The following is a 25434-nucleotide window of genomic DNA, read 5'->3' on the forward strand; positions in this document are numbered from 1 at the left end:
CAGGTGGATAAATCAGTCTTTCACTGAGCCCCTGATTGATCCACCTGTGCTGAAGCAGGGACCAATTGAGCCACCTGTGCTGAAGCAGAGATATACTGAAAACCAGACCTATGGATGGTCCTTGAGTACTGGAGTTAGCCAGCCCTGGTATACACTGCCCCGTTGCCAAATTCTGGTGGAAGTCGAACATTTTTGCAGTTAACTGATGAAAATATCACCTTTTTTTACGCATTCCCGAGCAATGGCCTCTTTCAGGAAAATACCGCCAATCGCATAACATCATACTCTTGCTGTTTAAACGGCACACACCATGAGTCCGTTCTGTGCCAGGCACGCCTGCAAAACCTTTCTCCGCACCGTGGCACCGAATAACATATTCTTCCCTGTCTCGCCATGGTATTCGCAATGTCGCTCACGGATGCAAGCAGAGAAAATCAATGCAAAGTACTTTGATACATGCACTGATGTTAAGAGACATATCTTTTAATACCATTTGGAAGAGTTTGGGACATTAACACTGCAGTACTTCTAGGGAGCATGTGTTTATACATACCATAGCACGATACAGAAGATACTTGACTCATAGGAAAGATAATCTTTAGTAAACAAATCAATACACACCCTTATTGTATCAAAGTTATTTATAGAAGCACTGGGACAGATTGGCATATGCATGTTTCGCAGATATGAATCGGATCATCCCGTTCAGCCACGCGAGAAAAACCCCTATAAACATATTAACCCTCTATCACTTAAACTTTCCTTAAGGAACATCTTAGAAAAAGGCAGCCGTGCGAGTACAGAATCATCTCTGCTGGGACACGACATTGATCCTGGTTTTTCATTCTGAGAATAAAAACATGTTGCAATATAAAGCAATAATGAATATAGTTATTCACCATAGGGGGTAAGTGTAGGTATTACGCTTCAAATGAAAAGCAGCTTTATAATAGCAATAGAACAGGTTAGTGATATGCGCTCCAACACTTGTATCCAATCTTGATTAAATGATATAAGTCCTTTAAGAAGATGCAAAGGGTAGGTAACTGGGGCTAGTGAGATATATAATAATAACCATAGCACTTTGTGACTATATACACCAGTAGTAGGATGTCTCTGTCCCTGAAGGTTGAAGGCTGAGATTGAAAAACAATCAGACCTAAAGCCTCATTGGGAGAGTCCTAAGGTAGACATAAGGTAATATTGTACTCACATATAATGTTGCCCCAGTCCTGTGTATCTTGATAGGCGTGCAACCAGGAGAATGAAGGGAAGTCCAAAGGAAAAACACGCCAACGCACAGCCAAAATTAGAGTGGGTCCCAGGCAAGGATACTGGTAAAATGTAATCTTTATTGGTCCATGTTAAAAATGGAGGTAAGTACCCTCCTACGCGTTTTGTACCAGTAGGTACTTTATCAAGGAGTTATTAATTAACATAGCGCGTCACAGGGGTAATACATGTGACAATCATATAAATAACAAATAATACAAATAACAGATCATGGGAATAAGTGCTTCAGACATAAATGTAACATTGTGGAAGAGGGGTCCCTGCTCCGAGGAGCTTACAATCTAACTATTAATGAACAATGTTATTAATGAACAACCCTCATCGAGTTAGATTGGTAATGGGCAAAGAGCTGTGGTTTCCTTGGTGGCTTTTGATTACTCCAAGATGTCAATCCAGGCCAAGCTTTGACATTTGGATGGTTGATATCACAGTCTAATAACTAAATATTGCTGTTTCAGTCCATTCAGGTTTTCATCCGAACACCACCAATTTCAAAATCTCCTTTTGAGGGACATCTTGGTGCAATCAGGAGCCAGGAGGCCACCATACAAGAGTCCGTGTGCCTGCACTTGGGGTCGTATTTATTTAAAGGGAAAAATGTATGTAATACATGTTCCCATTCTGGAATACTGCATCTCTATTGAATTGTTATGTACACTGATACTGTGCTCTTCCTGCACACCACATTTCCAGTACCACGATTCACTGATCCTCACCAAGGATAAGTTCAGCCAATCTACTATTCTCCAAACCCTTTTTTGTGTAGATAATCACATTGAACTCATTACTGAATGAGATAAGCAACACAAGGACTGACTGAGCCAGTGCCCCAGTAATCAGCATGGGATATATCGCATTAATGCCAGCGTGCTCTGCAACCCTTTGGGCACTGAAGGGGGCGGAAATGACCGAAGAGATCCTGCATGCTGCTATAAATTAGCTATCTTGCGAGTTGTGTTTGTCACTAACGCACATCACTTGGAGGTGTCCGGAGTCCAGCATTGCGGCAGAAGTAACTTTCACAGACAATGCTTTCGTGTGAATCTGCAGGTGCATCAGAGAGGCAGGGCACAGAGAGAGAGAGAGAGAGCGGGATCAATGAGATATCCTTGGAAACCCATTGGCACATCATCTCCTTAAAGGTTAATTAAGAACTGGGGAAGGAGAGGAGGCTGAAGAAAAGGTGATGGACACCCGTGCCTCTCCAGATCATTAAGTACTAATTAGGTCTAGAAAACCTATTGAGCTCATGTGCTTTGCTAAAGCCTTGTTATGGTCGCGCTGTGAAATGCTGCTTGCGTCCTCCACAAGGTCCCCAAGCCGGGCTGTCATTCGGAAGGAAACGCTCTGTCTAGATGCAGTGTCAGCCTATCTGCATATTAAAGCTGCGTGTTCAGGTAGTACAATGTGTGTATGTATGTGTGTATATATATATATATATATATATATATATACACACACACACACACACACACACACACACACACACACACATATATAATATATATATATATATATATATATATACACACACACACACACACACACACATAATATATATATATATATATATATATATATATATATATATATATATATATATATATATATATATATATATATATATACATGTAGAACCTACAATGTAAACAGTGCATTACAAAAGAGACACAACAAATATACAAAACAGGGAGTTATAAGACAATAGGTACTGCAAACATACAATCAGACAATAGGTAAGGGAATACCTGCCCCAGAGAGCTTGCAATCGAAGTGGTATGTTTGGAGACCCCAGTGCAGTTGTGGTTTCCCACACTAACTAAAACTGCTGTTCTCTATAATGGTACTGAGCATTTCCTTACTCTTCCAGTTATCAAATATTCCTCATGAAATAAAACACCTTTGATGATGTGTTAAAGAATAACAATACTGTGTTTACTTGCTAAGCCTCAAATATTAATGATGTGCCACCCCTTCCCGTGTCATCTGAACTGTCCTCCCTAATAACAAAGCCATATCTCGGCAGCTTTGTCTCTGCATGAATTTGTTGAGCAGTACATGCAGGAAGTGGGTTTTTAGGTAGGATTTTTTTAAATTGTACATTACAGTGTTTTTTAGGTCCCCATTATCTCAACAGATGAAGATGTCTGGAAGTGCTTTGTTAACTGCAGGTACCCACCACCAACCAAGGAAAACAGACTTGATGGAAGATAAGAACCATTTTTTACTTGGACCATTTTCTTTATTTACTACAAAACATTTGAGTCTAAAGTCCAAAATTGCCATGTTTAGAGATTACTCATGCCTCCTTTTACCACCTCTGCAGAGAGCCTGTCCTATGCATCTACAACACTTTGTAACCTCATTGCTCATGTCTCTCTAGCGTCAGTGTACACCCACAAAGGTCTAAAAAGCTTTCTTCCAGAGTTTCCAAACAAACCATCTGAACGTCTGCTCTTCAGTGACCATAAATGACCCGTGTTCTTTTCGTCTGAGAATGCCCAGCCTTATAATGGATCGGAGATGGGTAAACACCCCCGCAGGGTGGCAGTATCACATTAGTGCTTTTGTCAAGTCAAAAAGTAAGAGAACCATGAGCTGGGAATGAAGCTGCTGATGAAGATGTAGACTTCAGGTCTACCATAGCTCAGAGATGATTGCCGCGCCTGAAGCTCTTCATCTGTTGGTGACGTGCGCTCTGCGATATGGAGAGCATTGCCACTGATCCAGCCACATTAATGTTTATTTGACAGAAGTTGCCCGAAACAACCCAAGTCTCTTGTTGTCCTCATTTTCTGTCTGTATTTATTAAGAGCATCACATTTAAAATGCTTCCGCGCGTAGCCTCAAGTCAGCATCCTAAGCTTCAGCTTAAACAATAATAGAAAAAAAAAAACCAAGGCCAGAGAAGCCCTGAAATGGGATGTCTTGGTTTACAGCAACTCCACATTTAAGAAGCGCTTGTTGCCAAGGCTTGACGCTGGGACATCATTCTGCAGGGTCACAAAGCCAGGCTGAAACCCAGCTGCTCTCTGCTAAGGAATGGTTTCCTGCTGCTCCAGGAACAAGCAGGGACTTTACACAGGAGTACATTTACATTTTGCTGAACGTGCCGCTTAGACTGTAAGCTCTCAGGGGCAGGGATTTCCTTTCCTATTGTCCCATCCTGTTTGTTGCACTTATTGGGTTATAATTCCCTGTACTGTATTGTCTCTTTTGAAAAGTGCTGAGTACACAGTGGGCGTTATATAAATAAAGGTATACATACCAGTACGAAAGAAAAGTCTCTGTATACTGTTACTGGTAATCGCAAAATACTGCCCAGGAGGTCCCTCGGAGCCTCAGTCTCTGCGCCAGGGAGACACAGATAACTGCACGCAGAGTAACAGCCTTTGCTCTCTGTTCTTTCTTTGCTTTTGTGAAAGATGCTCCGCTGTTAACCTCTTCACTGACAGAGACATGCCATGCACCGGGGGGGGGGAGTTAAACAAGATGATCTTCAAATAAATAAGTGCAAGGTCAATGAGCAGAAAATATAGCGTATCTAAACATAATAAAGTCTTGTACACCATTTCATAACTGAGGATGCTACATCAGTCGTTGGACATTAAGCCATTTGCAATGCGCTACTTTGTGCTCTGGCAACAAAGAGGTTAATAATGACAATTGATGAACATGATTTATTCATATGGACATATGTCTTTTTTCTACCTCAGCTACCATGTAACTATGTAACTATATAACTATGTATCTATGTATCCATGTAACTATATACTTCCACTACATCTGTACCGCTCAGCTTCCTTGCCTTATTGTGGGGCGTTCTGTTAATATGGTATTCTTTCTAATGTACATTATTAAGTATTAGAAAAGACACAGCTGGAAGGGCTTCTTGGGTACTGTAGAGTAATTAAAGTATGCTTGGCCTTTGACCTTCAAAGTTTTAATTAACTTAAGGGAATCTCATGCATAAATGCTTCTGGGTTATGGCCAACCAAGTACATGAAGATTGTAACACAGGTAATATGCTGCTGTGACATCTTAAGTAATGAAAGGGATAGCATTGTGCAATTTATAGGTGGTAATTTGTAACGTAGGTGGAAGGCTGTGGCTTCCTTATCTTCGTGGGGCTCCTGATTTTGGACTTTGAACAATTCATATGTAAGTTGATCATTATTTTTTCAATTATCTCCCTGCGTTTTTTGTATGTAAATATTTATGGAAGGCCGTGAAAAGCACTGAAGTGATGTAAGAAATTGAAAAAAAAAAAACATTAAAAAGGTTGGTAAAAGGTCCAGTGGACAAGACATATATTTTAAAGGTGTAAGTCACCTGCATATACATTAATTTCACATATTTAGTCTTGCATATTTTGATAGGCATAGTGAGTCTCAGTACTGTCAGGGCTAAAAGAAAGTTCACCTTTGAAATGCTATCTCTCTAAGACACTGGCCACACAGGGCTAGAGTCTAGAATGCATAGACGCTTTTCTGCAGCCCGATACATTCCAGAGGTCGACCCCAGAGGTCATTTGGCAATTTCTTTGTTTAATGTTGATAAAGTAAGAATTGTTTGCAAAACTGTTTGCAACTTTATAAGCATTTTTAGTTCGTGGGTGTGTGACGGTAAATACAATTACAGTAGAAACCTTGCTGCTTATCTGGGCCAGGAACCTATCTGGTCAGAAAGCTCACGGGCAGCAATATGTATGTATTATTCTTCCCTCGGCTCAATAAAATACAACGCTGCTTTAACCATGTGACTTACATTTGCAGTTTCATTATGTATCTCATTTACAGGTGCGCCGGCGAGTATTCTAAAACTTGCCTTAAATTTCCCTTGGAAAATCTGGGGCTATCACCAACAAGACCCATGTACATGCTGGGTACAGTACATGGTGGGTACATGCTGCAAACATTTCAGTGACATTTCTGCCGAGACTAATGGCCCATCGGATTAACACAGCAGGGGTCCCTGGCAGTCCCATTCAGTTTGAATGGGACTGCCAGGGACCCCCGCTGTTAATCCGATGGGCCATTAGTCTGTCTGCAGAAATGTGTGAAATGTTGCACATGTACCCAGCATGTACCCAGCATGTACCCAGCATGTACCCAGGATGTACCCAGCATGTACCCAGGATGTACCCAGGATGTACCCAGGATGTACCCAAAATGTACCTGGGTCTTGTTGGTGATTGCCCCAGATTTGTTTTAAAATACTTGTCGGCACTACAATACTTAAATATTTGACAGCATGCATCGGAAAATTCAATGACAAGAGATGCATAGGTAAAAAAATGTGTTGGATAACGGGATTTGGCCTATTAAGTATTACAAAGCATTTTAAAGTGGAAGACAAGACTCTTTATTCTGATTGGCCATTGGAATCCCAAACTGATAGGTATTGGTCACTAGAGTACTGCATGTCTGCTAGGAGAGGACAGAGTGAGATTTAATGGTCTGGGAAGAACTAGAGAATCCGAACCCCGTCAGTAATTTGAAGCAGACCAGAGTCAGCTATCCTTGGACAGGTCCATATTTGCTCTTATTTAAAATGCAGTGAAGCTCCAGGACAGGCATGCCCCTGAGCTCCATTAACGGGATATTGAATAAGGCTGCATCCATGCTTAGCGCAACCGTGCGTGCGGCATGAACAAAAGGCCGTGCCTCAATGAGGACAACCATAGAGCATGGGGGCGACGGCGCAGACGATTTTTCACGTGACAAAATATTTCATTTTGGCGTGCAACGGCAGGGTCACGTGGGCAGTTCCTCCAATGAGGACGAACCAGCTCTGTGACGTAAAGGCCACAACTCCACCACTCCTCCCCATCGCGTCTCCCGTAGGCCCCTAATCGCCTCTGCTGCAGCAGCCGCGCGCACAATGCCACGTGCTCTGCCTAGCATGGCCTCAGCCTAAGGACGTATCCCTGTGTCTTCACCGGGAAATTTACAGTAGACAGCTTTTTGGATTATTGCTGTTCAAGGAGTGGCCGTCTATCAATGTGTATGAGATCACTGCTGTGCAAGACTCATTTCCAATGCGGGAGACTCTTTCCAATGCGGGAGACTCTTTCCAATGCAGGAGACTCTTTTCCGATGCGTGAGACTCTTTTCCGATGTGTGACTCTTTTCCGATGCGTGATACTCTTTTCCGATGCGTGAGAGTCGTTTCCATTGAGTGAGACTCGTTTCCATTGAGTGAGACTCTTTTCCATTGAGTGAGACTCGTTTCCATTGAGTGAGACTCGTTTCCATTGAGTGAGACTCGTTTCCATTGAGTGAGACTCTTTTCCATTGAGTGAGACTCTTTTCCATTGAGTGAGACTCGTTTCCATTGAGTGAGACTCTTTTCCATTGAGTGAGACTCGTTTCCATTGAGTGAGACTCTTTTCCATTGAGTGAGACTCTTTTTCATTGAGTGAGACTCGTTTCCATTGAGTGAGACTCGTTTCCATTGAGTGAGACTCTTTTCCATTGAGTACTAAGAGATTCTAAGACACCTTTCGGACAATTCTATTGAATACAATTCAAAGCCCCTTCTCTTGCATGGAAGCAAAAATAGAGCATTGCAAACATGCAATCCCATATGTGAACACAGTGAACTAATGGCACTGATACAGTATGTTTCATGGGAAATAACTAGGTTTCCTAAGAGAATCAGGTGAAATGATAGTTAACCTAGGAAATAGGTTATAGATCATTTTCAGAAGGTTGTCTTGGAAAGGTTTGTAGACATTGTTATCTGACGTTTAGGATGATATTATTGCCTTTACCCCTGTGTTATTTCTCTTTCATCATTGTCCCCTTTTCTAACAGACTTTCAAACATCATATGGACATCCATAAATCTGATTATTTTATCACTGGGGCAAATTATATTGACAATTACCCCCTCATTCACAGCCCTTGCTGGTAAGGAAACTAAAGGCACATTTGGAGACTATAATAAAGGGTTTTAAAATACTTATACTTTTTTTTTATTAAACGGACACCAATAACCAATAATCGACTTTACTCTTCAAACTGTCACTGCCATTAGTTCACCCTTCAGTGGGACTGCACCTTTATAGTTGCATTGTATGGTAGGCTTTTACTCTGGCATACTGTAGGCAGAATATTAACGAGAGCAGCCTGACTGAATCTTTGTACTGGAAATCGCACTTGACAGCCCCTAAGAACACCAGGTATATGCAAAATCCCTGCACTACTACTGCAATTATAGAAAGGAATAGGCAAGTGAGTGTGTATTGGATTTTTCTTACTCACCATCACAAAGAGATGACCTCATAACGCTCTCAAGCATTGCTGAGTTTATGAGTCACCCCACACCTTGGATGTGTGGAAAAGCAGCACCTGTGTATTTATTACTGCCAGCTGAATGGCTGCTCATGGAGGATGTGCCTCCTGGGTTAGTATTTCTGCACTGCAGATTTCAGCCCCGTTATAATGTTACTCACTGGTTACATATTTTCGATCCTAGACATCCCAGCCGTTTGTTATAACCCACGTGGTAACATATAGTAAGGGGTGGCCACCTCCAGCTCTCAAGGGCCACCAACAGGCCAGGTTTGAAGGATATCCCTTCGATTAACGATTGAGCCACCTGTGCTGAAGCAGGGATAGCCCCAATACCTTGCCTGTTGCGCGGAACTTGAGGGCTAGCGGTGGCCACCACTGGCTTATAGGGTTAAATGCCGAAATGGATGAGAAGCAAAGAGTGACACAGTGCGCTCGTTTGCATGTCATTACCCAGAACCCCCGGCTGCAGTGGAAGCACTGTTTGCTAAGCGATAATGGGGAAGGGCAGGGTGCAGACCTGCTTGAGATATGTGACTGTGCTCACTAGTGGTATTTTTATTTTGTTATAACCCATTATAATCTGTGTGTAATCAGGTAGCGTTTCCTCCTCATAGCACACAAACTGACACAACGAAAACAGAGGGGGGATTTGTATCCGAAGGGTCTGTTTTCACTGTGGACAGTGTCTGCCATGGTCATGCGGTAGGGGGTCCGTGCTTCTGAATGGGACGCCCCACAGTGTTAATGCTCTGGTGCCGCGACCACGCTCGTGCCAGTGGCACCGAAGACTGTAAGTCTTGCTACATCTGTAAATATATAAAAGTATATAACATCATCACAAGATCCACTGCTGGGTGAAGGTCTCCCCAATAATCTCCCATTCACTGCGGTTGCAATCAAACCTCTATTCTCCACGTTGCTCAAACAAATTTCCTAATGTGATCTTACCATCTTACTTTTGGTCATCATATTATATATATATATATAACAAAAACAAGCAGCTGGCACTCTATATAATAAAGTACAGTCGTGGTGCTAGTCCCATAAAAAAATAAACATATTACCATCCTTGCGTCAGGCAAAAAGAGGCAGCACTCACATCCAGAAGATAAAAAGTATATAATCAAGCATGTGTAGACAGACAACCGATCCTGACGTTTCGGTTCCGGAACGGAACCTTTCCCCCCTTGAGAAAGGTTCCGTTCCGGAACCGAAACGTCGGGATCGGTTGTCTGTCTACACATGCCTGATTATATACTTTTTATCTTCTGGATGTGAGTGCTGCCTCTTTTTGCCTGATGCAAGGATGGTAATATGTTTTATATATAATATATATATGTATACATATATATGTATATATATATATGTATGCTATATATATATATATATATATATATATATATATATATACATATATATATATATACATATATATATATACATATATATATCTATATATATATATATATATATATATATATATATATATATAGATATATATATATATATATATATACGTATATACGTATATATATATATACATATATATACGTATATATATATATATATATACATATATATACGTATATATATATATATATATATCAAATCACCAAAAAATCTACTCGCCACACAAAAAAATCTACTCGCCACCTAGTACCAAACGTGTGCTGCTTGGGCCAATATTTACTCGCCCGGGGGTTACATCCACTCGCCCGGGGCGAGCAAATGTATAGGTTTGTCGAACACTGTATATATGATGAACAAAAGTAAGTAAGATGGTAAGATCACATACATATACTGTAGTGCCGACGAGTATTCTAAAATAAACCTGGGGCAATCACCAACAAGACCCAGGTACATGTTGGGTACATGCTGGGTACCTGCTGCAACATTCCAGTGACATTTCTGCAGACAGACTAATGGCCCATCGAATTAACAGCGGGGGTCCCTGGCAGTCCCATTCAAACTGAATGGGACTGCCAGGGACCCCTGCTGTGTTAATTTGACGGGCCATTAGTCTCTGCAGAAATGTCACTTAAATGTTGCAGCATGTGCCCAGCTGATACCTGAGTGATAGCCCCAGATTTGCCCCAAATTTTCCAAGGCAAGTTTTAGAATACTCATCGGCACCTGTACATATATACACTAGATACTCAGGCCCACGCGCATTTTGTGTGCCAACCCTGCTCCCCGCTCCTCCCGCCCTTCTCTCTCTCCACCGCATTTCTTTCCTTTTAATACTATATGATGTCATCAATTATTTCCGTCTCTCCTCTAGGATTCTTGCTTTCTCCTCACATGTCAACGTACTTTCTGTCTATCATTCTTTGTCTGCTTTATGTCTAAACTTTATAGCTATCTGACTCTCCTTATCTGCCACCAGGCTACAGTCTAAACTTTACAGATAGCTGACTCTCCTTATCTGCCACCAGGCTACAGTCTAAACTTTACAGATAGCTGACTCTCCTTATCTGCCACCAGGCTACAGTCTAAACTTTATAGCTGTCTGACTCTCCTTATCTGCCACCAGGCTATGTGCATTAAGTCATCGATGAGTTAATCTCATGGAGGGGCGGACAACATGTTGATATATATATATGTGTCTGTGTGTGTGTGTGTGTGTTTGTTTTTGCATATTTTACAAGGAGGCCCTGGCATGTTTGGTAACATCTCATTAGTTGTGCCCTGAATATAATTCAGCAAAGAACATAAGGGGGTGAGATAGACAAAGGTGCAGTGGGTCAATGCTTCCTTCCTAAGTCAGACTGACCTCTTGTCTCAGCTCATTACAGGAACAAAAACACATACTTTGTTCCCTTCTGACTAATTGCCAGGACTTGTAAGTTCATTTGCACGTCAGTGGTTTTCAATCAAAAAGTCAAAGCGAGATATTGGCACGAGAGAATGGGCAGCGACTGTGGGGTTTGAGATTTTTGGATCTGCGCGTGTTTGAAGCTTGTTAGAAACAGATTCCTCTGCTCTCGTTTTTTATTTTACATTTCTGTTTGTCACTTATTCTTTGTACCGGACTATTCGCTGTGAAATTTACCATGTTCTCAATCTGTGCCGAAGCCTCACTATTGCCCCCTCCAGGGCTGAAGTGGTTGAAGTCTCCACTTCTGCCAGAAAAATAACCGAGTCGAAAATAAAATAAACCCCAACGGGTTGGGTCTGTGCATCAAGCAGTAGTAAATGCCACATTGTGTGATTGAGTAAATATTCTGCATTTACTATAAATGGACAAACATCATTAATGTTTGTATGTATACAGAGAGTCATGTACTGTGTAATCATTATACCCAACCCCCTGTTACTCATATACTATGTAATCATTATACCCAACCCCCTGTTACTCAAGTACTGTGTAATCATTATACTCAACCCCCTGTTACTCATATACTATGTAATCATTATACCCAACCCCCTGTTACTCAAGTACTGTGTAATCATTATACTCAACCCCCTGTTACTCATATACTATGTAATCATTATACCCAACCCCCTGTTACTCAAGTACTGTGTAATCATTATACCCTACCCCCTGTTACTCATGTACTGGGTAATCATTATACCCAACCCCCTGTTATTCATGGACTGTGTAACCATTATACCCTACCCCCTGTTATTCATGTACTGGGTAATCATTATACCCAACCCCCTGTTACTCAAGTACTGTGTAATCATTATACCCTACCCCCTGTTACTCATATACTGTGTAATCATTATACCCAACCCCCTGTTACTCATATACTATGTAATCATTATACCCTACCCCCTGTTACTCATATACTATGTAATCATTATACCCAACCCCCTGTTACTCAAATACTGTGCAATCATTGTACCCTACCCCCTGTTACTCAAGTACTGTGTAATCATTATACCCAACCCCCTGTTACTCATATACTATGTAATCATTATACCCTACCCCCTGTTACTCATATACTATGTAATCATTATACCCAACCCCCTGTTACTCAAATACTGTGTAATCATTATACCCTACCCCCTGTTATCTGGCAATACTGAAATGTTCTTTCGTCATGCCAATAAAGCTTATTTGATTTGATTTGAGTTTCTTATTTGGGGGGTGTGTGCCTGCTCATCCCTGGTGCCTTCTAGGTGTGTAAAAAGAAGAGAAATAACAGAGCACGTTTCCATTTGTACCTATCTTTACACATGCCTCACTTGTCTGTCCGCCCAACATTCTTCCCTTTTCCCACTTACTTGCAGGGGAATCCATCAGAGCTGATCGATTCCTGGTAAGAAGGGGTTTTACATTGTTGTCGTGGAGGAAAACGACAAACGTGGCGGCCGGGGTCCCTGTGACGTTGCATGTTCCATTGGCTGCTGGAGAGAGCCTTGGCCCCATGCCCAGTGTTTCCACCGGGCAGGTATCCTTCGCTGCTGAGGATTCGGAGGGTCCCCAGAGGTTAAGGAACCACAGATCAGCTATGGTGGCCTCCAGTTCACGAGCAGCCGGTGGGGACTACTGCTTTAACACAATGGCTGCTATTCATTAGGTGGTAATAGTGCCCTATTGTCACTTAAATCACAGATTCAGTGTGTTACTGCCCGATCGGTACTATTGCAGTTGAATAAATAACCCCTAATGACTTCCACATGTGCGTATTCCAAAGGACCCTACTAGTATGCTTAACATTAATGTCAAAATGGACATCCAGGGAGTCGGGTGCAAGGACATTTCCGAGCTCACATGCCAAAACACTGTATATTATTGCTCATTATTACTGTCCCACTCCACGCTTTCTTTCACCACCTCCCCCTCCCCTCCCTCCCATGCCTCCCCCCGGCAGCTCCTCACTTCTCCATCTGTAGCTAAAGGTCAGTACATTAAAAAATGGAAAACGATCATTTTCTCTGGGAGCAAACGACAGCCACCCCATGCCCTCCTGAATCCACTTATCTGGAGTCAGTCTCCCTGATTTTTAGCATAGTGTTCTCACTGCTACAAATCAGAGCTTCCCCCATTGCAATGACAGGTGCAAGGGCTCCCCTTTTCATTAAGGTTAAGTTAATACAGGATATCCGAAGCTTTGTCACAGCACAAGAATAGGAGGTTGGAGTTGTTATGGGAAATGTACAAATGTATACAGCTTACACCAGATGTGAGGTTTGTTTTTAAATAAAATACAGCAGAATGATGCTTTCAGACAGGGATCCACATTCTAAATGATCTATTCTTGAATCTTTCATTATCCTTTTTGGCTTGTGATGTGCTTCACCCAAATTTTAAAGGAAGTCCAGTGATATTGCAGGCTCCGTTAGAACAGCGCAATTTTACAAGCCTAAAGTATTATGATTGCATTGATTTCCATCATAAATCATATTTCCTGTCCTCTGTCTTACTCTGTGCTGACTGAATTAAGCCCTGATATTTTCTTTAGCTGCTGCCAGAGCAGAGGCTTGAGATGATATTAGGATAATGATGATAAATTTTACCCTGAAGCCAAACCATTTCCACATTACGTATGATGTGGTTTTTTTTCCCTTCCAAGTAAGTTCTGTTATTGGTGTGTGTATACAGGGAAATCACTGGGCTCTAAGACTGCACCTCAGGGCCCAGATAAACTAAGTGCTGTTAAGTCAGGGCTCGTAATGTGACGTCACCGAAAACAGCCTATATGTTTTTTTGTATGACATTATTACATGTGTAATTTGACAATGGCAAGGGCCAGCCATAAAACTCATTTCCTGATCCTTGCGATGCCTTCTTGTGTGAAAATAAAGGCTGTTGGTTCTCCTTTATGTTGGGTCGGTTTATTAAATTTCATTGCCCTGCAATAAATTAGCTCCAGAATAATTAACGAAGCAGCTCTAGATGCAGTGGCAGGGATTTTATCCCTGATAATGCTCCAATCTAAAAAGGGCACCTAAAAAAAATGAATAAGAATTAAAGTTCTGAAAAGCTATTTAGCTCGGCACTCATCTATAGAACAATGATGGTTAGCTTTACCTGATTAATGTTTCTGAGGATATATATATATATATATGCAAATACAACTGTATGCTCATCTGCATGTCTTAGGCAGGTCTGCAACCCCGCCTTTCCCCATTATCACCCAGCATACAGCACTTCCACTGCAGCAAGGGATTCTGGGAAATGACATGCAAATGAGCACACAGTATCACTTTTTACCGCAAAAACCATATTTAAAATGGTTCCCTATAGGCTTAAGCTTGCTGCATGGTCACAGCTTTGAGCACAGCCAGGGTTAAGGTGCATACCCAGAAAACCACCCACCGACAGCTGTTTCAACCTTGATGGGTCTCATCAGTGTGGGGTTGATTTTAACTGGCTATGCATAAGAGGCTATGGGATAGGCTATACCCTGTAGCTATCTGTAATTAGGATGTGAGCGTGTTGTAATGGAAGGGCTGGGATATTTTATTCCCCCTCCCTATTCAAAGAAGACTCCTTCATCCCAAATGGATAGAAGATAAATTGCTGTATAGCTCAATATGAAGAAAATGTATACCATCTTACGCTGCTGCATCCAGTTCTTTGTATCCCCTCCCTTCTGTTTATATGCATTTTTGTTGATTCCCTAATACTGCTAAATTGCTAATTAATGTCACAAAAAAAGGAATTTATTTTCTCCTTCTTGTGCCACAAGATGGCAGTGTAGAGAAACCAAACCTTGATTCTCTGCCATAACCTTCTTTCCAACGGTGAAGGAGAGAGCCCTCATGCAACCTAAATGAGGTCCCTGTTCTACAGGACAGGTGTGCAACAGCAGCCTTGTGGGCACTTCCCCTGTCCCCTTCTGTTGCTTGTTTTGCTTGGTTAGTCTGTTATTAAAATCTCTGTGCTTTCAGATGGGAGCCGATCACTTCGGAAACATGGGGAGCAGAGGCTTACGGTTTCAGCAGTGCTCTGTGTGTGTTTCGGAGTGTACATATATACACACATACAGTACACATACACATATATACATATATACATATATACATATATACATACATACATATATACATACACACATACAGTACACATACACACATATATATATATATATATACATATATACATATATACATATATATATATACATACATACATGTATATATATATATATATATATATATATATATATATATATATATATATATATATATATATATATATATACATATATATATATATATATACATATATATACATATATATATATATATATATATATATATATATATATATATATATATATATAAGCAAAAAGAAAAAGAAGCACAGAAAATAGCACTCAGGTATACCGTCTGCAATATCAAAAGTACATATTTATTTATTAAATGTCACAAACACGATAAAAGATAGCACAGAATTTTAAAACATGGCATGGATCCCCTGTGCGTAAACCAAAGCGATATGCTAGCTAGCATGTAGACCATATAGGACACTATAAAAACCCAAGAGAAAAATACGCTATCTCTGGGAGAACAGCAGACAAGATAAGTCTAAAGCAAAAAGGAAATGGCTGAAAATACAACACCAATATGCAATATTTCCTTTTTGCTTTAGACGTATCTTGTCATGCTCATTTGCATGTCTTAGACAGGTAGGCAACCCCACCTTTCACCATTATCACCCAGCACACACCACTTCCACTGCAGCAAGGGATTCTGGGAAATGACATGCAAATGAGCACACAGTGCCACCTTTTGCTTCAAAACCATAAACATGGTTCCCTATAGACTTAAGCTTGCTGCATGGTCACAGCTTTGAGCACAGCCAGTGTTAAGATGCATAACCAGTAAACCCACCCACAGACAGACTGTTTCGACCTTAACGGGTCTCCTCAGTGTGGGGTTGGTTATACTGGCTATGCAAAAATGAAGCAAGGATAGATTTTACCATACTTAGTTAAGTTGTGGTGGGTAAAAAAAGTAAGTTTATTTTATCGATAATTGACATTTTTATTCCTGTGAGTGATTGTGTAGGCAGGGCCCAGTGCACTGCTTTGCCCGGGGGCCTATAATGCTGTTAAGACGGCTCTGGTGAGTGCTCCAATCTTATTTATCGTCCTCCACCCACTGAGCGGAGCAGAAAGCATGGCGGTATAAAACCCCCGGTCTTTTAAAAGAAGCGACTCCTCCCAGTGTAATATTGCAAACTGCAGTTTCCCTTGGAGAGGACCTGCGCTGTATTTCGGACAGAAGAAAAATCAGCCAAATACGCCGTCTAGAAGAGTTAGTGACTACATGGGGGCAATCAAAATAAAAATGCTTGGAAAAGTAGAAATAGTAGTAAAGTCCATAAAGTTGGATAGGGGTTGCAGTTCCTAAGTGTGGACCTTACCAAGCCAACTAATGAGCCGTAATGAGCAGTCCTGCATGGCGGCCATTTTTATTTCCCAGGGAGCCAGAGCAGTGTATCTGTTGTTCCAGAGATCTCCTAGTGCAATAATGCCACAGAGCACCTAGGGTTCACATACTTTAATAATAATTATAACAACAAACACTATGTTTTCTTTTGTTATGGAGCGCTGACAATGTATGCAGTGCATCAAATTAAGTAGACACAATAAATCCTTGCTTCAAGAACTTACAATCTAATTTCAGTCCCTGAAGCACACAGAAATGCAGTTGACTGTACTGAGGTCTTCTTGGCCTTCTAAGTATCTTATGGATTGGCCCCACTTCATAATTATGGTCCCAAGGTCACAAGCATTTGACCTGGGCTTCATGAATGGCAGCATTATTCCCTTCAAGGAAGGGTCGTTGAAGCTTTAACTCCTTCAGTGCGGTAAGGGCCTGCACTGAAGGGGTTAACGATGCTGGCTGCTATTCCACTCCATTCTTTCCCACTTTGCTCCCTCCTCACGTTTCAATCCCAGCTGCCCTAGGGCTGCCAAGTGGCCTAGTTTAATGAGTGACACTCCGGAATCCGCTTGCCGTTCATGAAACACCCTTTGCCTTTAATATTCCCCGCGTGTCTCCCTACCCCTGCACTTTGATTCCAATCTAACGGTAAAATGTTTTGCGTGTCTACGTTTGTACTGAAAATATGTTGTCCCAGTGCGCACGTATGATAAATTGGCCAAGGTTTAGAGAGAGGAAAAAGACAAATGACTTCTTCACTGCACATAATGTAAGCCGCTTTCTGATGATTTGAGGTGTGGGCATTTTTAGTAGACTATCATCTATTAACAGCAAGCAGCTGAGCCAGAAGTGGCCACTGACCAGGGATAGAACAAAATGGCCATTGGTGTAGGCCAATATGGATGCCATTACTGTTTTTTTTTAAGAACTGGCGACTTTGTGGATCAACCAAAAAAATATTACTGGAATTCTCTGTCCAGACATGAGAACAGAACTACACTGAAGATTAAGGTGTTAAAGCAAAGATGAGGGTGTTAAAGCAGTAATCCGTGACCGCCCGATGCCCATTCCCTCCCACCTAAACCCCACATGTCCTAAAAACAGCCACTATTCTTACATTGTACAACTAGAAGAGTGGTGGAAGGGTGTGTGGCTACTACCACGAGGAAAGGTGAGTGGCATCCTCAGAGGCACCTGCAATTATAACCCAATAGCCTAAATGACAGCCAGTTAGCTGTTGTTGCTAGCCTGGGTCGCACTCCCAAGGTACAGCTGCCCAACTACAAAGGCAGCTAGTCACAGGCTTCCAACACATCCATCCTCGCAGGGCAGAGGGCCAGAGAAGGTCAAAATGCCCCCCCTGTGACCATCTGTACTACCATACTGCGTCCACATCAGTCCTACACTGGGTCACCACATGGTTCGTGAGCTTTTGCTCCAAGTTCAGGAGACATTCCCCTCTGCTGTACAGTACCAGCATTTTTGAGCTAGTGAGTAACTGTGACCTACAGTCTGAGGTCCCTGTTCCTGATTGGCTAAGAGGAATGACACTCCTCTGGCCATCTTGGAAGATGGCACATGCTCCCTTTTTTAGTAATTACTGTGAGTACTGTGGATAGAATTGCAACTTTCCTTCACTAGGAGATCTCCTAGTTCCGAGTAACCCCTCACAGAGGATCTGCAATGAAAGGGAACTGCTGCCTCTAGGAAAAAAGAGGTATTGTTGCCTCAGAGGGCTGTAAGTGATCACCTTCAGAAGACCAGCAGGGGACTTATGTTAACCCCTTCCATGGCACAAGGGGACTGCAATGCATTGCACAGAAACCCATCAAGTGATTACATTAGGTGGTTGGATTTGGTCTGGCTAGCATTATATTTTCCAGGTTTTCAACTTAGGAAATTTACAAACTCAGTGGTGGCCCCTGGTTACCTCCCAACAAAGCTGCTTCACCTTTTCATTAGCGATGTGTTCCTATCACATAGTTATTTGGGTCAGGAGGTAAATGTTACATTATATGTCTCTGTGTGCGCTGTCAGCTCTGTAATAAAAGTGCTAGTTTGAATCCACGCGACCCTGTCCGTATTAGTGGAAGAAAGAGATTGGATGAATCACAAGAAGGATAATTGGAGCTAAACGACACCCAGTTGGCAGGTCTGGCCAAGAGGTCTGAGACTGACTCAGAATGGAAACAGATCTTTCCCCTCACTGCTAATGGTGGCTCCATATGGCTCACTTCTGTCTGCACTGTCAGAGAGACACGGAGAACATTGACTGAAATAAGTCTGGGAGGCTGCAAAGATTATACAGTTAAAGGAGCATTTGATGATCAAGCTGTGTTACCAGCTCTAAAAATGGCACTTTTGTTCTTAACCTTTCTTAACTGTCAAAAGGCCCTGTGCCAACATATCAACCTCCAAGGACCAAAGGAGTGAGATTTGACCATTTTTGATCAAAGAACTATCATCCTAGTTTAAAAATACTAACAGTGAGACTGACTCCAAATCAGTGACACTTACAGAAAAGAGAGAGTTGGAATGTCTACCTTGGAGACAGCAGGAGCAGGCGTGACCTACTTCTAATCCCAGGTGAAAATCAGTTTATCTGTGTGCCTCAGCATGAAATATAAAGTGTACGTCTGCAAAAGTAATTCTTTCTTCATATTTTACCTATAAAAATAAGTATTTTGCATATGTGCTTTAGACTTTTTTCCATAATAATGTGCCGTCATGTTGTATTTCTAAAGTTTGATGTCACCAGGTCGATATGGGGCAAAGGCACTGTAGAAACTGTGTTAATCATGGGAACTTGACCAAGGGAACAAAACTAAGTCTTTCTACCCCATGCCATATACTTCTTGTTTTTCAACTATGTAGCTACACATTTTCAGGACAGCTGGGCCCAGTTCTGGCTTTTAACCTCACATCCCTTCTTCTGAGATATGTAGTTCTGTTCTCAGCATTCCGGAAAGCTGGACTACAAACACCAGAATGCTTGCGGATAGGCGTTAAATAACTCAATTTTTTTCCAAATATTTGATCTAGTCCTTTTTTTTTATTTGGACAGGTACATATTAACTTCTTTGCCGCTGTAGGACAATGAAGGGGTTAACCATTTAAGTGGTAGAGAAGCCTGCATCGTAAGAAATATTTACCATCCCCGTGGAATGTAAAAGCACATGGAGTATTCACAACATCGACCATTGGGCAATGTGTCAATATTGCGACATTTTCCGAGTGCGGTTCTACACCGGAAATGTAGACATGCCACAGACAGCCGCTGCTAATGAACACAACGTCTTTATACTTGAAGCATTCTTCCTTAAACGTGCGTATCTCTCTCTTCCTCTGCTTCTTTGCCTTGAGCAGGGAAACAGGAAGTGTGTTTGCCCTGAGCGGGGAAACAGGAAGTGTGTTTGCCTTGAGCGGGGAAACAGGAAGTGTGTTTGCCTTGAGCGGGGAAACAGGAAGTGTGTTTGCCTTGAGCGGGGAAACAGGAAGTGTGTTTGCCTTGAGCAAGGAAACAGGAAGTATGTTTGACAATGGCAGCTAGATATTGTGACACGAGAAAACCAGGACCGGCGGGCCAAAATTCGGGTGTCTGAGGCGAGCGCAGAGAGCCGCCGCCGCCGCCCCCAGTGGGGAAAAAAATATGTCCGTTTCTAGCCTGGAAGCGCACAACCTTCGGTTACGTCACACGGAAGGAGCCACAGTCAGAAAGTGGTCGGGACCTCATGAAGACACCGGCTAAAATCGCTCTACACAATATATAGGGCTCGGTTGAGGGGGAGAACGCGGAGCCTCTTACCTTGTTCATCTAGCATCTCCTCCTGCTGTGTCACCTTGTCATGGCAACACGACTATCTGATGACGTGGTGACACGACGCCATGTGACAGCAGGAAATGATGCCGTCATGCCTTCCTTAATATTATGTTATTATATATTATATGATATATTATACCAAGAAGGAATGGAGGCACACAAAATGCCACCCTAGAAAAATGCCGCCTGAGGCCGTCGCCTCTTTCACTCACCCCTGGTATAAACCTTGATGAGCCTGACACTGGATCCACAGCCCTCCTGATGTCGCAGATGTTATTGCACTTGTCATCACACAGTAACGAGCGATATGGCGGGATTAGTTAGCGAAATCACATAAATTAAGCGCATGAGTAAAATTTCCTGGCATTGCAAATAAACACTAAAACAATAGCAAATTGCGCTATTAATGTGTTCAAACCCACGCCAGTGGAGATGCGTTACCGTGCAAAAACGGGGACAGTAATGGCTGCCACAGCTGTAGGGCAGGAGCGGGCCAACTCCAGTCCGTATGTGCCGCCAACAGGTCAGGTTTTCAGGATTTCCCTGCTTCAGCGCAGGTGGCACAATCAGTGGCTGTAAGCCCGTCCCCGCCCCCCTGCTGTAACATCATGGCGTGTGGCATCTTTAACAAAGGATAATACCTTTATTATGATAAGGATATTGTGCCAGCCATGTACACAGTGCTTTGCAGAGTCAGTTCAGACGATTAACCCCTACCCTACGAGAGCTCATGGATATATGATATCTGCGCTCTCTTGTATTTTACGCTACTGTATTTTCATTTTCCTTTGTTTGTAAAAAATCTGGCAAAAAAAAAAAATGACAGCATTGGATTTCTTTCATATATATATACTCAGCGTTGTTTGTTCTATATTTCTGACTCTGTCCCTTACGTACTTTCCTGATTCTCCTGGCCGTATTAATGAGTTGTATCTCCCACTGGCAGCGCATGGGTTAAATGAACAACCTAGCTTCACTGCTCGAATGAAAGATATGGAGCGCCCCAGGTTTAATATGTGGAGGTCTATATATACATATATATACTGTCCACGTATATATTTATTTGATGCCAATTTGTTTTTATGGTTATTACCTTTTTTCGCATCAAAGTGTTTTCCTTTTTATGCAGGTTACAATTATTGCTATTTTCCTCGGCCAACAATAGACGCTATAAATTTAAACCAATTAGGATGTGCAAAGCGTTGAAGCCACGTGCCTATGGGGTTGGTAACAGCATCGCAAAGCGGACTGACCCATACTACCCCTATCAAAGAGGGGGTATTTGTTCACCTGAAGGTATAAACCAGGGGGTGGGTAACTCTAGTCCTCAAGGGCCACCAACAGGTCAGGTTTGCAGGATATCCCTGGTTCAGCACAGGTGGCTCAATCAGTAGCTCAGTCAAAGAGCCTGCTTCAGCACAGGTGGCTCAATCAGTAGCTCAGTCAAAGAGCCTGCTTCAGCACTGGTGGCTCAATCAGTAGCTCAGTTGAAGAGCCTGCTTCAGGACAGGTCTGTGACTGAGCCACCTGTGCTGAAGCAGGGATATCCTGAGAACCTGTGGTAGCCCTTGAGGACTGGAGTTGCCCACCCCTGGCATAAAATGCTGGGATTTTAATTTGACATCATGTTTGTACATTACTTTTTCGGTATATATCTGCGATATATCTGTGTATATGCTATAAATGCATTTGGGAGTAGGGGGAGAGGCTGTACAGTATGTATGTCTGCATATTTGTATTTATATAGGGTCATTTAGTGTAGGTACATAGCGCTTCACAGCAGTAATACACGTGACATAATAATATAACACATAAGCACTTCAGACATAACAGTAACAATAGGAAAGGGAGGTCCCTGCCCCGAAGAGCTTGCAATCTAAGTGGTAATTAGGTTAGAATGCTTGAAGATACAAAACAAAAGGCATTGAAGGTGTCGCTGAGGTTTGACATAATATGTACCTGGAAATAGAACGTTTTTTTTTTTTTCCAATCTGGGCAGCAACTATCAGAGCGAATTTGGCAAACGTGTTCCTGCTGGCAGCGAGATCCAGCATGAAGTCTGTGACAGATTTGTAGAAAGTTCCATGTTGGATGACTATTGTGAAGTCTAAATCCGCATGGAAACGATGGCAGTGTTTCTCGGAGAGCTTAAGGGATATTGGGCCACAATTGTCTCCATTTAACAATGCCAGGACATGTGGGAATCTGTGGGCTTCTGAAGGCATTGACATTTGTTCTACTCAGAATTGGTTTCCCTCCCGGAACCCAGATGTCTACAGGAGGAAAAACCTAGTGCAAGTCTGGGGTGTAATTCTCAATGTGAAACCTCGTCACGGTGGCAGTCACAGGGTCATGGCGAACTTATCTGATCATATTACTATCACTGGTACTGGGAATGGGAAGGTTGGGAGCCAATAGGACTCTTTCATTACCCTTTCAGCATTGAGAGCAGCAGTATGTAGACGTTCTAATGCGCTGACCAGGAGCCTTCGCCCCCACCCGTATTAGCAATGGGGGGCCCTGGTTCAATTGGTATGGGCCAACTAAGGCCCAGTTGAATATGCTGTGAAGCTGTCTACCTCGTGTTTGTCATTATTTTAGTTCCTGTCACTCTTCAGCACTAGGAAACATAATGAATAGGGATAAAATCCCCAAACATAAAATGGGTGACGACACCAATCAGAGGTGAATGACGCACAACATAGTGACGTTCCCCTCACTCATTGGCTCCTCGTCACGGCAATGCCAGCTGCCATTGTTATTCAGTTTGGTTCCCCCCGGGAATTACCAGTACCAGGCCGGACGGGAAAACTGAACTAGTTCTACTCCTGGTTAGTGTCAAAAATGAATAACAAAGACAGTAGGTGGGGAGGGGTGCATCTTTCAGCCTGGTGTGTCTGTTTCATATATAAAAGAGACACCATACCAAGCACTTTGTCCTGTGCTCATACCTGAATTACCTCCACGTGCAGAAGGGGTGTTAGCCTTGGCGATAGAAAGCTGCACTGTGTACTGACCATATTTATGCACTGGTAGCGCAGGGAACTGCATATTAAAAGCCTCATTCACTATACTGTAGTTTTTTTCAACCAAATCCAACACAGGGGAGAGCGCGCATGCAGTCCCCCACTACCAGAAATTGTGCAGTCGAGTTTCCCACATGTGGGGAAACCGCAGAGGTCAGCTAGCCCGCAGTGCAATGAGCTAGCCTCGCCCTGGGACAGCCTCCTGCAGGAGCATGGCTTAAAACTCCCCTGCCATATAAGAATCTAACACTTCCAACTTTAAGGACTTTATTGTACAAGCTAAACTGCTGTGGTGCTTTAAGGAATGAGACCCTAAGGGGTAAATTATATATACCTCGAAGCAGCTGTTTTTGGGCCGAAAATACAATTGAAGTCAACTGGGATGTTCTGCTGCTAATTGCAGGTACGATATATAGAATTTATCCCTAAGTGTTAATATTCTGGACACAATTTTGTGGCTATGTCGGAAGAGCACAAAAGGTAGTTTGATCCTAATGGGGGTTTCCTATGCAGGCAGTTTTTTTTTAGGAATGTAATACATTTTGGGACATCTTATATAAAGTGACGCAAAGTGTGCCTAAAGTGACTCTCCCTTCCCTTTGCCCAGGTAAAGAGCCATCCTCTTTTATTTCCCCTACCCTCGATTAACCTTTAGTCAGAAGGGAGGTATGCAGAAGGAGAACTAATAACTCATTCACAACCCACCATCATTATAGAACAGGAGTGGACAACTCCAGTCCTCAAGGGCCACCAACAGGTCAGGTTTTAAGGATATCCCTGCTTCAGCAAAGGTGGCTTCATCAGTCGTTGACAGAGCCACTGACTGGGCCACCTGTGCTGAAGCAGGGACATCCTTAAAACCTGACCTGTTGGTGGTGCTTGAGGGACTGGAGTTGGCCGCCCCTGTTATTGATTCTCTGCTGAGAAGAAAAAAAAACTACATCTAATAGCAAACCCCAAAAACGGTGAAAATAAACGATTACATTTCTTTAGTAATCTAATTACATCAGCAAGTCGTTTACATTTTTTTGTTTTTAAGCGGGACTGCCCCTGCAACACTTCCTATTGGTAATAACAATAAATCGAATTGACTGAGAACAGCGAGAGAGCTGGGCAGGGGCTCCATGTCAAGTTCCCGGCACAAGAACAGCGCAGTACAAAGACCCCCGCGTCTCCATTGCACGTGTCTTAGGCTGCGTCCATAGACACTGCCGCCGTGCGGGGGCGTGTCTATGGGCGGCCAGTCACGGAGCTGGTTCGCCCTCATTGGCCGAACCGCTCATGTGACCTGCCCTTCGTGCCGAGAAATCAGATTTGACTGATTTCACTCCCGCACGCTGTATAGACACGATCACTGCCCTTTGGCAGTCTGATCGCTCAGCGTGCGGACGCGTCCGCCTGGTCTGCCCCTGTATGGACGCTGCCTTAAGTTCTTGGAGCAGAGCAGCACGGCGAGGCAATGCCCCCAAAAATAAACTAATGTAGAAAGCGGTTGCCGAGTATTTTAATTCCATAATCCCTCCTACCTGTGTCACTGCTAACGCATTAATAAGTGTATAGCAGCGCCGCTCAGCAAGAAAACCCACACTTACTGCAGCTGACAGCCTGGCTGGTAGATTGTTTACCTAAAGACTGTGCATATTAAAGGA

General features: G+C 42.6%; 1 protein-coding gene and 1 non-coding gene across 16 annotated transcripts in view; both read right to left on the reverse strand.

Moving 5' to 3' along the window:
• The window catches only part of CELF4 (CUGBP Elav-like family member 4), a 1026742-nt gene that overhangs the window by 444887 nt on the left and 556421 nt on the right, over positions 1 to 25434 (reverse strand). The window lies entirely within an intron of this gene.
• LOC142473174 (U1 spliceosomal RNA) lies at positions 23861 to 24028 on the reverse strand. Its single transcript, XR_012789998.1, has one exon. It is a non-coding gene; the product is annotated as a U1 spliceosomal RNA (small nuclear RNA).

Source organism: Ascaphus truei, chromosome 1 (genome assembly GCF_040206685.1).
Source record: "Ascaphus truei isolate aAscTru1 chromosome 1, aAscTru1.hap1, whole genome shotgun sequence".
Taxonomy (NCBI): Eukaryota; Metazoa; Chordata; class Amphibia; order Anura; family Ascaphidae; genus Ascaphus; species Ascaphus truei.